The 15,501-nt window shown below is 40.5% G+C and overlaps 1 protein-coding gene across 3 annotated transcripts in view; it reads right to left on the bottom strand.

The window, feature by feature from the left end:
- The window catches only part of LOC102311540 (neuroligin-1), a 145,977-nt gene extending 133,780 nt beyond the window's left edge, over positions 1-12,197 (bottom strand). For 2 of the 3 annotated variants that reach the window (XM_005940460.3, XM_042227955.1), the window contains exon 1: positions 11,664-12,197. The gene's annotated coding sequence lies outside the window, so the exon portion shown is untranslated. The remainder of the gene's footprint in view (positions 1-11,663) is intronic. The other variant, XM_005940461.3, reaches the window with a different exon arrangement.
- Between the last annotated feature and the right edge of the window lie 3,304 nt (positions 12,198-15,501).

Raw genomic sequence — 15,501 nt, 5'->3', positions numbered from 1 at the left:
CTGCTGACTGTCGTGTCTCGAGGCAGCCTACTCGTGAACAAGGCTGACTGGCTGTTGTTCAGGCTGTTGACTAGGGAATGTAGCCTGTGTGCTGGCCTGTCAGTCTGGATCAGTGTGCTGTGTGCCCTTGGCTCCCACGAACAGAGTTAAACTCCAGCACAGAGCCTAGGGCACTTCGCACACACGGTCCACGCAAGCACACACAAAAAAATACACACATGCTAGCCTACGGAACAGTAAGGTATAGGAGTACTGAGAGGATGTGTCCATGTGTTCACCATGTTCGACTTCTCTTCCTTTCTTTACCTTCTCATCAAACAGCTTTCATTGCCCCCCTCCCCCCGTTTTTTCTACTCACATTAGAAAATGTTGTCACATGCTCAATCTACTCTGATAAAATCAACTAAACCCTTACCCCTCTCCACTTCAGGAAACATCCTGTTCTCCAAGAAATAAATGAAAATGCCTAGAATTGTAAAGTGGCATGTAATCTGTTAAATACATTGTATATCCATGTATTTATGATATACTATAAAGAGATGGCTTGCAGTAAGGCTTACAGATTTTGGATTGTAATGCGCTCGCTAAACAAGACTTTGTTTTATATATCATTTGAACTGCAGGAATTTCAAAAAGAATTTTACTGGGATTGTTTTGCTGGGCACATAATTTTAACATATTAAAACATGTTACCACCAAGCAATGAAGTATTAATAGTAATTGGTCATTTCAAGTATTTCTGTGAGACAAAGGCAGGATGTATAAAACCTGAAAGAACTTTTGCAGAACTGATGTATGTTTCAGATGGAGGGTTAGCGATGTTTTCTAGAGCAGGTCAAGGCCCACATGTTGAAGTGTAGGAAAGCTTAAATAACAAAGCTTACATTTCTTGTATTTTGTGGACTTTTGTTGTAAGTTTACACAATTACTCATACTATTTTGTGAAATTCACCCTTCAAAGTATTCACTGCAAATTTACTGTGTGCTTCATTTCATTGGTTATTTTTTTTTTTTTTGTTCTTTGTAACTTTGTCAATGTGCTGCCATAAGTAGCTCAATCCATTCATACTAATGTTGAGACTGCCCGGTGAACTAACAGTTTTTCCATTTTTCATCTGTTTACAATTTCAGAAGGAATCAAAAACATTTTCATGTCCTCTCTGGTCAGGTGTTTTGCACACCTTAGATGTCATCTTTATTGCAGCAACAGTTATATGTAAATTAGATGCAAATTATGAAATAGTGACGCGTCAACATCCATTCATGTAGACAATGTGAGTGGAGAAAACACTTTTGTATGTCTATGAAATTAAGTGTGTATATGTGCTTGGATTTATAGAATTTGAAGATCATCCATACACAGTATGATGTTAGAGCGATGTTCTGATTAGAAACCTTCAATGTTACACACATACCACCCACACAAATGCTGCTGCAGACCATGCACATCCTTCATGGCAGTGGTATTCCCTGAAGGCAGCGGCCTCTTACAGCAGTCCAATGTGCCCTGCCAAACACACACACACACACACACACACAGCCTAATAACCTTACATGAATTATGTGTGCATTAAGCATTCATCGGCCTGCATTGTATTCAATTCAGTCACCTAGACAGAGAATAATCAATGTGTGGAAATTTTCTCTCGGTCACAAAGTCTAACAGTAGGCGTCCATACTAAGCGGCTTGGTGCCATGAGTACCACAGCAGGGATAAAATGGAAAGTGACCGGTGTTATCTGTGTGGGTGGTGGAAGAGCTGAGTTCTCCCTACTCTGTTTGCTTCACCTGGCAGACATGTTTTGCGTGGTTGCAGTGGGGGGGGTTGGGGTCAATGGGGAAAGCAGTAGGTTGGCGTGAAACTGGCTTTCCTCACCACCACACTGGCTCAGCGTGAGATGTATCCCTTCAGGACAGAGGCACAGGCAAGTACAGGCTGCCTCCTGAAAGCTTTCACACACACACGCACACACACACACATTCAACTTAAAGCACAATCACACATAAAAGGACACACAATTATGCACCCAAATCACAAGGAACCTGTGCAGGTTAGATCATTATACCTCATTCCTAACCTTTTACATTCACCCTCCCCAGTATCCATTACCTCTCTTAATCACTCGACTCATCTTTCCAACCTGTGTTACACTTGGTGAGAGTTCAAGTCTACTTCAAAGACATAATTACTGTAGCCAGTTAGTTTGAGGAGCACATTTGAAAAACCTTCCTCTCTCGAGTCCCTGAGGTTCCACAGAGACCCTTAAGGAGCTGGTTGCTGTTAACAGATGACCACCTGCCATAACATCTCCACTGCCATTGGTAGGCGAATGTGTGTGTGTGTGTGTGTGTGTGTGTGTGTGTGTGTGTGTGTGTGTGTGTGTGTGAGAAGAGAAGAGAAGACTTCAGTAGCTTTGTCTCTTGGAAGTACAGCTATCCATTAACGTTGCTCCACTTCTACTGTTGTTTCTCTACAAACCTCTAGTCTGAGTAATGCATGCCTGCACATAGACACACTCATGCACATACAAAGACACACTCCCTGGCCATGTAACAGCCTTAACCTTAACAGCCCTATCAGCCTGCCAGCACAGTCTGTTCTTTTCAGCTTCATCCTCAGGTGAGCTTTCAGCTAATACAAATGTGTGAAAGGACTTGAAGACTCTAAAAGTGACACCCTCTGGGGCAAATGTAAGACAAAAAAGAGCAAAGCCATCATCTCATAATTCATCAACTTGGCTTCACATCAACACTATGGAAATAGTTTATTTATTTTTTAAGAAGTCCTGGAGGATACTGTGTCGAGTCTTTCAAGCTGCTTGCACTGTAGCATGAAAAAGTATTATTCAGCACTTGCAGATAATTCAGCAGGGACTGTCACAGTTATTAAATCTGGGAGAAAAAAAATTATGTAAACACAGCCAATGATTATCGGCTTTCACCACAGCGTCTGTACGAAGTCATTTCAGAATGCTAGCAAAAGGCTCTCATAACCTAAGAGCAAGGGCCAGGGCAGAGTGACGAAAAGCTAATCGTGAGCACTAAATGACAGTTCAGCGGGTCACTTTGCATAAAACCGTGTGCCTGTGCGACACAGAATTGTTTTGTTAATGGTCACACCTGTTGACATGCAGTTGGATTATCCTGTAGCAGACCATTCAAAGATAATATGACCACTGATAACCCAGATAAGATGGGTGTCAACTAGGGCTGAGCAATAATATGATAAAGATAACTACCGCTAATAACTAAAAACCTTTCCTCAGTTGTAATATGAGTCATGGTCAATGTGAAATGGACAGAATTCATCTCATCCATGTTTTGACAGACAATTTAAAAGGGCAGTAACAATAAGAATAGCTTCCTGCCAAACCAATCATGTGGTTGGAACAGACTTGGAGTCACGTCAGATTAGATTGACACACATGGCGTAGGAAGAGCAGCCGGCAGCAGCACATGTGCAGGTGCATGGGCCACTCCAGATGTACGCACTAGTATGTTAGCAATGTGAGGAAGGTAAAAGATGATGGCAAATGTGAAGACAATGGAAAACTTGAACAACAGACATGACACCCTGAGGGACACAGACCCAGGCTATTTAAAGTCCAACAAAGAAGCAGAGTGACATATACTGCAAACTGTGTCAAAAGCACGTTCCCCCAAAGGCAGATAACACCAAAAATTCTTTTTATGCTTCTGAAGCAGTGCCATCCTCGCACGGTGCACAGTTGACTGTTTACTTGCACAATGCAATGCACAATGCAAGACTTCACAGTTCCAAACACTTATGTACCATACCTTACAACAAAAAATAAAGAAAGACACTGATGTCATAATACAATAGCATACCTTATTGTAAAATACACGATATCAACAAGAGCAGTCAAAAAATGTTCAGTTTAAGCAGCAGATGAAAGTAACTGACCCTTGTTACCAAAAACATTTCTCAGTCAAATGGTAGTTTCCAGTGTATAAACAGATTATAGAGCCAAACAACTGTCACACTATCACTTAGGAATGGTCAAGTTACACACTTGGTCCATCAGCTGTATGAGCATCAATGCCCACTTTATTGAGGCAGTACTGCACTTCTTTTTTTTTTTCTTTAAAAAAACTTTTTTTTAAGTTTATTTATTGTTAGCAATGTAGCACAGCTGAGTTAATACGTTATTTTTTATGTTCTCCTTTGATTGCATCTATTTATATCTGGATTTTTTTCCCCAATAATTGAAAACGGCCTGAATATGAGTTTATCTATATATACAGTATATTTACAGTATATTATATAACTACACTGTTCATGAGCAAGTATATTTTTTTCAGATGTTTTTGGATCCATATCTACATCTACATTTATTTACTGGCCAAAGAATTTAGTTGACACTGTAACACCAGAAGCTTTTACTGTTTCAGAATTAAGATTTTACTTTCTCATATGTATGTATACCATTGCATAGAGTTGCAGACAGACACCCACTCCACTCACTGGCAGATAAACGGTTGATGTTCAGAACACCTTACAACATTTTATGAGCGATATCAAGATATCAGTAAAGCTCCCATTTCAACAAGAACAATTACATTTTAATGAACGGTTATCATAAACGTTATCGCGACTGGCAAATATATTAATATTAGCTGTTTAACTGTTCGCAACCAATAACCAACAGCAAAATCAGCCATCTGTAATCAGGTAAGGTAGTGGCTAGGAGCGATGTCTAATTAATGAAACAACAATGCCAATGTTGGCGTGATGTTATCAGCGGTGTTATCAGTGTAATGTTAATTGACAGTGTTCATTTAACAAGATAACGAAAATATTTAAATCTAAACAGTGTTTGTCTTAAAATGTAAAATTTTAACTAAACTCCCATTTTTTTGTGTTTTTCAGAAAACATGAGCTCTGACCTAGACCTTGAAATCAATGTCACCTGGGCCTTGGCTCAAACAAGATTTTAAGGAGTTGTTCCTATGGTATCAATTTGAAAAACCTAGGTGACTTCCTTCTTGAGTTATCGCATCCATAACATTTTTAGTAAACTTGACTTCTGCCTTTGACCTTTATGTCGCTGAGATTCAAGCTCGTCTGAGATGTTTAATAGCTGCACGTATGGTATCGTTTTCAAAATCCTAAATCGGCTGATTCTCAAGTTATTACATTCACAAATTTGGGTGTCTATTCCGCTCCTCTGCTCGTCTGTCCCACAGGGTAATAACAGTACCCCATCAGCCTTTTACAACTGAGGGGTAAATTTAAAATGATAATATATTCTAATCTGCAGATTATTAATCTATTAAAGAAAGTCATGACTGGAAAGGCATGACATTTTCTCATAATTTGAAGAAATGACAAACTATGTTCCATTTACCTAATTCATCTAATGTAAGACTAGGCAACAGGACACAAACTGGTAACAGCTCAAACTGTTATGTTATAAAGGTATGGATTTATTTCCATTTCACTTGTTGTCTAAATAACTTTCATGTTAATATTACAGCTTTTATCTGACCAACATTATTTAACTAGGCATTACCAGCTCCACACTGATAATCACAAGGAGCTTAAAACCTCGGTAAAAAATTGTGAATGTTTAAATTAGACTGTTTATAAAATTGTTACACTGCTACATTCTACTTACTACACAATACATAGCTATTCAGTTCTGACTGTTACTCTTGGCACAAATAATTCTTGTTTTGAAGAATAATTTAGTTTGAATGGGATTTCTAGGGACACTGGGTATACAGTAACAAGAAGCACTTGTTTACAAAGAAAAACCTCCCAGAAAGGCAAAAGAAGGCTACAGTAGAATGCTGCTGCATTGAGCCATCCCCCACACACCACCCCTCAGCTCAACATCACTAAACCAGTGAGTAACAAATGAAAATGCCGGTTTACTCGTTTCAGACTTTCTAATCTCAAAACAAATGTTTTAGTACAGATAAGCTCAGAGAAACATAAAACAGAATACTCGCTTTCAACCACTGCATACAGCTACCAAACAAATCCTGACATATTACATTCATCATTTTAATAATGCAGTAACATTAGACAAGTAGTTGCAACATGTTCACAATATAGTAGCTAGCAGTTTGTTTCTCACTTGGAAGCACATCCAGTTGGAAGATATTTGGCTCTCTGTTTCAATATTTAATTTGCAGTTTGAGTTGGAGTCCCACAGTTAATCCCACAGTTTGGTTTCCAACACCGGGCTGTTTCTTTTTAAGACTATTATTATGGTTTCCTAACTGCTATACTCTTCAAAAGTAGTGTTAAGTGTAGGATGATGGTTTTGCAGCAAAAGCAAAACACTTTATTGTCTGTATCACAATGACATTTATATTTTCTACACCTGTTCAGCTCATTCAGCTGGGCTCACACAGCAAAGAAAGCAAGAAAAAGAGTTCACCAATGTGCCTATATAGACCTTTCTGTCAAATGAATGTTTTGTCCCTGCCCATTATTATTCGAGGGTTCTCCTTACTGACAAAATCAGAGAAAGGTAGAGTATAGCATATACTTAAATTTAATGCTATGGTATCTTCGCACAGTCCATTGTTGCATATCAGCGCGTTAATCACCATTTATACCAGAAATTCTCATTAAAGCAGTGACTCATTTTGGCCAGACTGAGAATAAAAATGATTATTTCAATTCTGCTTCAGTTTTTTTTTGCATGCTGGCTTCTTACACAGAAATGTAGATGGGTGCAAAGTCATATGGTGATTCAGTTATTTGACACGTTCAACAAATGTCACCCTGCAACACTACTTCCTGCAAATCATGTGACTGGTAGGAAGTCATGTTGCTTTCTACTGAACATTATATGTGCATTACATATAGCTTTTAATGAAACTGACTGTAAAGGTGGTCACATTAAAAAACTACTTGATGTAAAAATGAATAGACATATTTGTTATTTCTCCTCTAACTGCTATTTATTACATTTTTCTGACATTTTTCTTGCATAAACCTCACAAATTGCAAGGAAGAAGTGGCCATGTAGATGTGGTTCATCTCTATCTGGTTTTGGTGGAGTTTCAAGTACTAGAGATGAGTGTAAATGAGTTAGAGTTCATTTTTGACCTATCTAGAGGCTAGCTCTCAGTGTCTTAAAAATCCCCTACATTGCAGGAAGCACTGCCTGAAACGTCTGGGGGGAAAAAGAACATCAAGTTTATATCGTTTTTTCACATCTAAAGTAAAAAGCATGTTGTGTGTATTAGAAAAAAAATGTAATATAATGTACATTTATATTTTATTTATTAAAATTTTAAGGGTGACCCAGCGTGCACGTAACCAAGACCTTCTTAATCCCAGTTCACCGGTTACTCATGTGAACTCTGGCTCTTCACATTCTCTTTTAATGAAAAGGGTCTTGTGTAATCATTGTTTTTTGATGTCAAGAGGAAAAAAGTGTTTAATATCTGAACTACGAGGTGTGTGCAACAGTGGACAGCACATAATTTCTGACACCAGCAGACAAGCATTCAACTCTTATGTATGAATATTTTTACTTATTTATAGATTTTACTTCTGTATGCAAATGTACCTTTTTATTACAATTTGATTAAGGTTTAAAGTGTGTGGTGAATTTAAGGTTAAATTATATCCTTTAACCAGGTAAAAGACAAACCTTGACGAATTTCTCAGACATTTCCTTAGTTACTACAGTTTCTTGTCACATGACATAAGTAGGACAGTAGAGTACATAGTCTCACATAATTGGGGACTCTTGTTGACTCCCTTAGATTTTGCACAACATGATAATACATTATCAGTGCAGTACATTATGATAGTTCAACTATATAGAAAAATATAGATATTGGACCACACCTATTATCTTTTTAATTCGGGCTTTTTCAGTCCTACTGCTACAGGTGTATGCAATCCAGCACCTAGCTATGCAGTCTACCTTTACAAACAAGAATGAGTCACATTAAAGAACTCACTGAGTTCGATTGTAGTATTGTAAAAGGGTGCCACTGTTGCAACAGATGATTTTGTGAAATCCACTCCTAGTTATTCCACATTCAACTGTAAGTGGTCCATTTGCAAAATGGAAGCTTTTGGCTTGAGGGCCACGGTGAATATAAAAGGCCCCGAGCCTTGGTCCTCTGTTTCCTTTCCTTTTGGATTACAGCATGCACATATGACTAACCAATGGTTCCAACATTAAGAAGAGAAGTGGCAATACATGGTGCAGATGACAAGTCTGCAGTTAAAAGGTACTTCAACAAATCTGGGTCCTCCTGAGACCTCCTGTGCAATTCTGTGCTACAGACAAGGTTCTCCAACTCTTTAAACAAAAATTGGACTCCTGAGATCTTACAAGGCTCAATTGTCTTCTCACTCCATTGCGCCGTTTTCAGCAGCACCTGCCATAAACAAGGTTCCCACAAAGAAGTCGCACAAAACAGTATTCTGTTTTGCTGCACACCATGTTTATCCCCTCGGCCATCCCTGGTGCACCTTCGTGTCTACTTCATTTGAGCAGGAACAGCTTGCTCCATCTCAGAATATTTTATAGGGATGGGTCTGTTGGTGGAATTGTGACTCTCTGGCTCCATTCATATATCATGTCAATGTGTAAATGATCACTTCTGATGAGTTTCACATTTTGATACATCCTGTCTGTACCTTCTGTTTTTAAGCATGCAGACTGACTGTTTTATTTCACAATCCATGCAATTAATAAATTCAAAAAGATAAAAGAAGAGACATGAGCTTCAGCACGTTCTAGAGCCCAGGAGCTTCCTAATGTTGAAGCAGAATCTCAGCATCAAACTATTAAAGCCAGAGAAGAGGAATTATAGTTTCTACTTTTACTCCTACTGTTCATAGGTTCCCCACAAACTTAATGCTAGTAAAAGTGTTTTGTAGCTGTAATAAACACAGCATGTAGTGGTGTTTTGCATGAGTGGATAACCTTGATATGTGTCTGTTTATATTTCCCCCTACTTTACTTTGGGTTGATTTGGTTTATTTAATAAAGAAATAATAACTCTAACTGAATCTCTATTCTTGTATATCGTGGCCTGGATCTGTAAGCACCAAAAACTTGCAAATGTAAACTTGAACCACTTTTATCTTAAATATTAAAGACAAATTAGCTCAGTGAAAATCCCTGTGCCCTCTCTGTAGCTCTGTCAATACTTAATTTATTTTGTGCTGTCTCAGGAAAGAAAGACGCATATTTAAAATCCTCTAATTGTTTCTTCATCGCCACGATTCGAGTGTAATTAGATCTTAAAATATGGTACATTCAGCAGTGTTTCTATACCACTGATTCAACAATACATAATCTTCACTTTACCACTTAAAACCCTTAGATAGGTCCCGTTTCCATATGACCAATTTAAAAAAGTTAGTAGTAAGTCATGGCTTGTCTATTTATTAGTAACAACACAGATATGAGTAGAATAACCAGTGCTCTCGTGCCTGGGGAGAAAGAAAATATCTCAAGAATGCTGGTAAATTGTTAAGAAGGAACAGGCTGGAGTTTATATTCAGCTCAGATCAGTGTTCATAGTGTTAAATTTGGAGGATTATTCACAAGGACCAAACCCAGTGGCACAAAAACAGTTTAAAGTAGAACTTCCCTGCTTTACACAAGAGAAACTTCCAAAAGAAATAAATAAAAACGTAAAAACAAATAAATAAAAACCGAGTGGAGAGTGAGGTGAAACAACAGGACCACAGCATGAGTCACCAACAAATCTATAATTTACAAACTAGCTCCCTGCCATGCACAGAACTGGTATATGAGAAGGAAAGTAGAAAAATGTTGGTTAAAAAGGATAGAGGTGTGTGATGAGCAAAAAGAAGATCACACTGATGAGTGGCGAATGGACATTTTCTTTCAGGGCTAAGCTATGTAGATCGGATCCCCTGAGACACAGAGGTATGAACTGACTGCCCCCTACCTCCATCCAAATCACACATACAAACACATCCACAGCAAACACAGCAATGCGAAACTTCATTAAAAAGGTCATCTGCAGATCATGTCATCATAAACTACTGCCAGTAACAGTGTTCCGCTCACATGATTGCCCTCCTTTCACTCTTCATCCACATCTCATTACTAGATGAATGAAACAGTTTAGCCTTGAGATTTCTTATACTATGCGTTCCGTGTTTATTCCAGAATGTCATTATGAGTTATGCCATGTCTTTCTTTTAATTTAATCAAGTGGGCCCTAAGGTGCTTTAATTACATACTGTGGTAATTTGGGGTAGGTGGTAGTGGCATATGTAGTCCGGGGAATCCGCATTCCCTAGTTTAGTTACTAGATCTTTGGAAATCTCAACAAATGCATTAGTATCTTGATCTGCTGTGCTGCCTTTGAACAGTAGCCTATTTGAAGCAAATACATAAATATGCATGATTGTCCAGCCTTGATTGGGATCTTCGGGGCATTTGAAAAGATGCTCTAATAGCTCAAGAAGTGCAGACATTTCTGTACCTGAGCTCTTTCTCACCATCTCAAAAGGTACCTGATCTGGGCTGAACTTAAAGGGGTGTAAGGGTAACGGGGTAAGGGGTAATGCCATTAAATATTGTATCTGACCGGAGTACATCGAAGCATCCACGCGTCCTTTTTTGCTGCATTTGTGTGTGTGTGTGTGTGTGTGTGTGTGTGTGTGTGTGTGTGTGTGGTGTATGTGTGTGTGTGTGTGTGTGTGACAAGTGCTGAGGTCGTGCAATCCCAAATGCAAATTCATTCCATTTATATGATGATGGGCCCGCAGCGGCCAACGGTGCGCAACTTTCCTCCTCCTCCTGGATCGAGGAGAGCGAGAGAGATGAGCTCTTAATCACACACACACACACACACACATATCACTCTCACCAACACACACACACACACACACACACACACACACACACACACACACACACACACTTTATGAATCTCCCTCCATCCTGACCCTCAGCAATCAGCCTGAGAGGAGGTTTGCATTCATTTGATTACCAAGAGAAAACGAAGACAAATTTCGATAAATGTTAAGTATCAGCTGCACACCAAACACATTGCCTCAAATGTTTAATGCTGATAATTTTTTTAAAATATTTTCTCTTTCATTAACAGAAGCTCCTCCTGAACAGTGACAGAAATGCACGCTCACAAACAGTCTGCAGGTGGTAAGCGATCGACCGACGGTAACGAATATCAGCTATATGTCCTATTTCAAAAGCAAGTCAGTATTTTTACGAAAAACAAGAATCACTGAGCCTTTTTCACCTAAAGGTTTCTTTTCTAAAGCAAGTATTTTGCGCAGCTTGGTCGGCGAGAGTGCGCAGCTCTGTGCGTTCATGCGCTTGGAACGGAGTGAGAGAGTCAAAAGTGGCAGACAGTAGAAGACGAGATGCTGCTTTCTGCTGTGCACGGGACGCTCATCAAGGCGCAGATCCTCCCATGACTTACATCTTAGACTAAGAAGAAACAGGGTCATTTGGAGATGTTTAATGCTATTCGTTATTTTAACCACATAAACTTGTCCTCGACCACATATTGTGAATAATTCTGCAGTGTAAATCATGAAGTCAAAAAAACAAAATCAACCCACTGCATCACAGTTGCTGATTCTACCGGTGAATTCTCAAAGCCCACAGAAACCCGACAGTGCTCAGAGTTAAGTATGAGCGTGTGTTTACCGTTAAGAAACGATCCCATCCGCTGTTTTTTTCCCCACCTCATACAATATTCCTCTGTGCCTTAAGTCCCGTTAGGTTAAGGTCCAGTCCTTCCAAAAGCCACATAGTACTCCTGAAAAAATCCCGACGCTCAAGCGTTGGAAATAAGCCTTGGAAATAAGACTGGCGCACTTTTCACTCCAGATGGTAGAAACTCGGGTTAAATGCGGTCCAACATTTACACACGGGCAGAAAGAAATTAAGGAAACCCTTTTAGTCCAAAACAAGTGCTCCGTTAATCCAAAATGGGTTTTTTTATTCACAACTATAAAATTCTCCTGTGACAGAAGAAACCATTACGCTCCGGGTCTTTTGACGTGAATCGGTCTACATGTTAATGACGGTCACGTTAGAGAAAAAGAAAGAACAGTGGGATTTTTTCCCCCCCATCGTCCGCTCCTCACGATTCAGGTTGCACTTGGCTGATAAAACGCCGTCCTCTCTTTCTCGCTCTCTCTTCCTCTCCCCCCTCCTCCTCCTCCTCTCCTCCAGCCCCCAGTCTCTCTCGGAAGCTTTCGTGGAGCAGAGACGCACCTAGCGGCCTAAGAGGGAACTCCACAGCCACATGAGTTTATTCCCACCCCGCCCCCTATACAGACTGCTCTTAAAGAAACATTAAAATGTGAGACTTTTTTGCGTGTGTGTAAAAAGAGAAATCAATAAAACCTTCGTGAAGTGTGATTTGAAAAGTTAGACCACCATTCAGCTTGTTGCTTATATATAACAAAGATTAAAAAAAAGGTAAACTCCTATTGCCCAGTGGTGTACAGTAAAATATCTTTAACACTCATGCTTTATGAATAATTATAAATAATAATGTTTGAAAATATTAATATTAAAAGTAGTTTTCAAAATGTATCGTTTTGTATTTTGAAGCCTGTTTCATATAAGCTACAACAACATAAAACACAACATTTTTGCATTACCTTAAAATAAAACAAGTAAATAGTGCAAATACTGAAATTATATGTCATTCACCATTATCAACATATAGATATTTTCATATGATTTTAAAGGCATTAGGCTGAATGTTTAAAATGTTTAAAATTGATTGTTAGCAATCTACTGTATTATTACAAAAATATTACCATAATATTAGTCAGAGGTTTTTGCTGGCATCTTTAAAAGGGTTTCTCAGTAATATTATCTTTTTTCTAGTCATTCATTTGAATTCTACACCACTATTATAATATAAATTTTAGTAACAGGTTATTGCATGGTCATCCATTTGGAAATCACATAGGAATTTATAAACGACCTTGATTAAATTATTACCATGTTCTTACTGAGGTGGAAGGTAAACTGTCACCAAAATCTCTACTCCCAGGGATTACTGGTGTCTAACTGCCAAACACAAGTCTCAGCTCTGATTTACCTTAAAATAGTGTCTCTTTCTCAGTAGTCTGAGTTACATTCCCCTCATGGGGGATATGGGTTAGCTTAATTCTAACACTTAGAAAGACATGGAGACCTTTGGCTTTTCTCCTGTGAAGAGCTTCTGGAGCTGAGAAAGTGGGAATACCAAAAGAAGAGAAAAGATGTCTGTGCTTTCAGTTTATCAAAAGGAACCTACTTATTTTCAATTATACACAAACAAAAGTTATACAAAAGCAAATAAAAAAATCAATCAAAACCAATCCAAAATAGAAAAATGTTCCTCCTGAACCAGTAGCTTGTTTTATACTAACCATCATCTTATTCTGTGTGACATCAATGCACATGGCAGCAGCATGGCAACCACATTTTCTGTCTACTCGATCTCTCTGCTCTAAGCCCATATATGGGACTCAACACAAAACTGCACATTGATAATGACATGTCCGTAATCAAAGCAAAAACACTTGTTCCATGAAAGTTTCTTTCATGGAACAAGTGTTCTTACTATACACAGAACAAAATGTTACTTGATAGAACATATTACACTGGAAAATTTTTATTAGAAACTGGTTGACTTCAAAATAACCTGTTAAAAAATTAAAAAGAAACATCTCAGATTATGCAGGTAACTGTCATGATCCGGAGTTTGTGACTCCGTGTTTATGTTTTAGTAGTTATTGTTATTCTGGGTTTTGTTTTCATGTTCCTATGTGTTCCCCAGTCTGTGTGAAGTTTGTTTGTTGTGTCATTGCGTGTATGTGTTTCCTGTTTTATTTTGAAGGTCTGCGTCTTATGTGAGTGTTTTTAGTTTGCCTCCCTAGTCTCATCACGTTAATCACTCCCAGCTGTGTCCCCCACCTGTGCGTGATCTCCCTGTGTTCTCTGAGTGTTTTTAAGTCTTGTCTCCTGTCTTAGTTGTTGCTGGTTCGTCTGTGTTGTTTCCCCTCGGTCTCCCTGCGTCTCTCCGTATGTATTTCCCCGGACCTCCCTGCATCTTCGTTTCTGGTTTGTTTTGTTAGTTTTACCTAGTTTAGGTTTTCCAGTTTCATGTTTACCCACCATTGCTGTTTGTACCCACTCCTGTAAATAAATACTCACCTGCACCAGAGCTGCCGCCTTTTGGGTCCTTTCTACAACTCCACACGTCTGCCACACCGAACGTGACAGTACGAATCAGCCACCATGGACCCAGCGGCAGTAAATCCGTCCGAGGAGCTCCGGGACGACATTACGTATAATGTGGAGATTCTCCTCGGGCTGTGGCTAGAGAACCCTCTGGAGGAACTTCGCAGCACCATGGAAAGCCGGCTACAACGGCTCTTTTCTGGCCTGCCATGGCTTCTGAAGTTGCTTCCTCCGACCATGCAGGCTTTTCTCCGGCACACACCTCACCTTCTCTCAGCCACTCCTGCCTCACTGCCCGACTCGCCGGCGCGCCACCCCACAGCTGGACATTCGGGCTTCTAATTTGCCGGCTGTGGTGAGTGAGGACTCTTTTCCGTTTTCGGACTGTGTGACTGTTCATTCAGGGGCTGTGTTCTGTGCAGCAGATGATTATGTGAGCAGCGTATCACCTGCTCAGCAGCCACTCTCAGCTCAGTTAGCTGCCCCACAGCCACTCTCTGCTCTGTCACCAGTGCCTCCAGTGTCACTTTCAGTTCAGTGTCCAGCGCCTCCAGTGTCGCCTGTAGCTCAGGCCCCAGCGCCTCCAGTATCGCCTGTAGTTCAAGCCCCTGTGTCACCGTTACTCGTAGTTCAAGCTCCAGTATCACCAGTTTCACTTATTCACTCCATGCAGGGAGAAAGACTTGTTTCTACTCAAGGTGCTTTTCATGGTTTAGCCGCCATTGGCACAGTTTGCCGCTCCAGGGCTTCCCCAGAGGCTAGGTCTCATTCCCCAGCTGATTCTGGACCCCTGAAGTTTAAGCAGCCACCTGAGAACTGCACCATGTCAGCGTTGCCTGGGCAGAGCCAGTGCTCAGTGCATTGCCAATCGCCTTTGTGTCAGCTAGTGGCCTCCATGACTGCTGGCTTGGTGATGTCTTCTGCTGGAGGGTCCGAGGGACCGCTCCCGCCTTCGTCTCGTGTCTCCGCTGGAGGGTCCGAGGGATCAGTCCAGTCTGCAGCGCCACCGTCTCCGGCTTCCACGCCGCCACCTGCAGTGCCTCCGTCTCCGGCTTCCACGCCGCCGCCTGCAGTGCCTCCGTCTCCGGCTTCCACGCCACCGGCTGCAGCGCCTCCGTCTCCGGCTTCCACGCCGCCGCCTTCAGCCTCGTCTGGTCCGGCTTCAGACTCGTCGTCCTTGCCTGGCCCGGCTTCAGACTCGTCGCGGCCTCATCATCCACGCCAGCTGCGGCCTCATCATCCACGCCAGCTGCAGCTTCTGCTTCGGCGTCGCCTGGTCCGGCCTCCGTGTCTTCGG

This window comes from Haplochromis burtoni, unplaced genomic scaffold (assembly GCF_018398535.1).
Source record: "Haplochromis burtoni strain Fernald_Lab_line unplaced genomic scaffold, NCSU_Asbu1 Contig_292, whole genome shotgun sequence".
NCBI classification, from domain to species: Eukaryota; Metazoa; Chordata; class Actinopteri; order Cichliformes; family Cichlidae; genus Haplochromis; species Haplochromis burtoni.
This window is presented reverse-complemented; position numbering and strand designations above follow the sequence as displayed.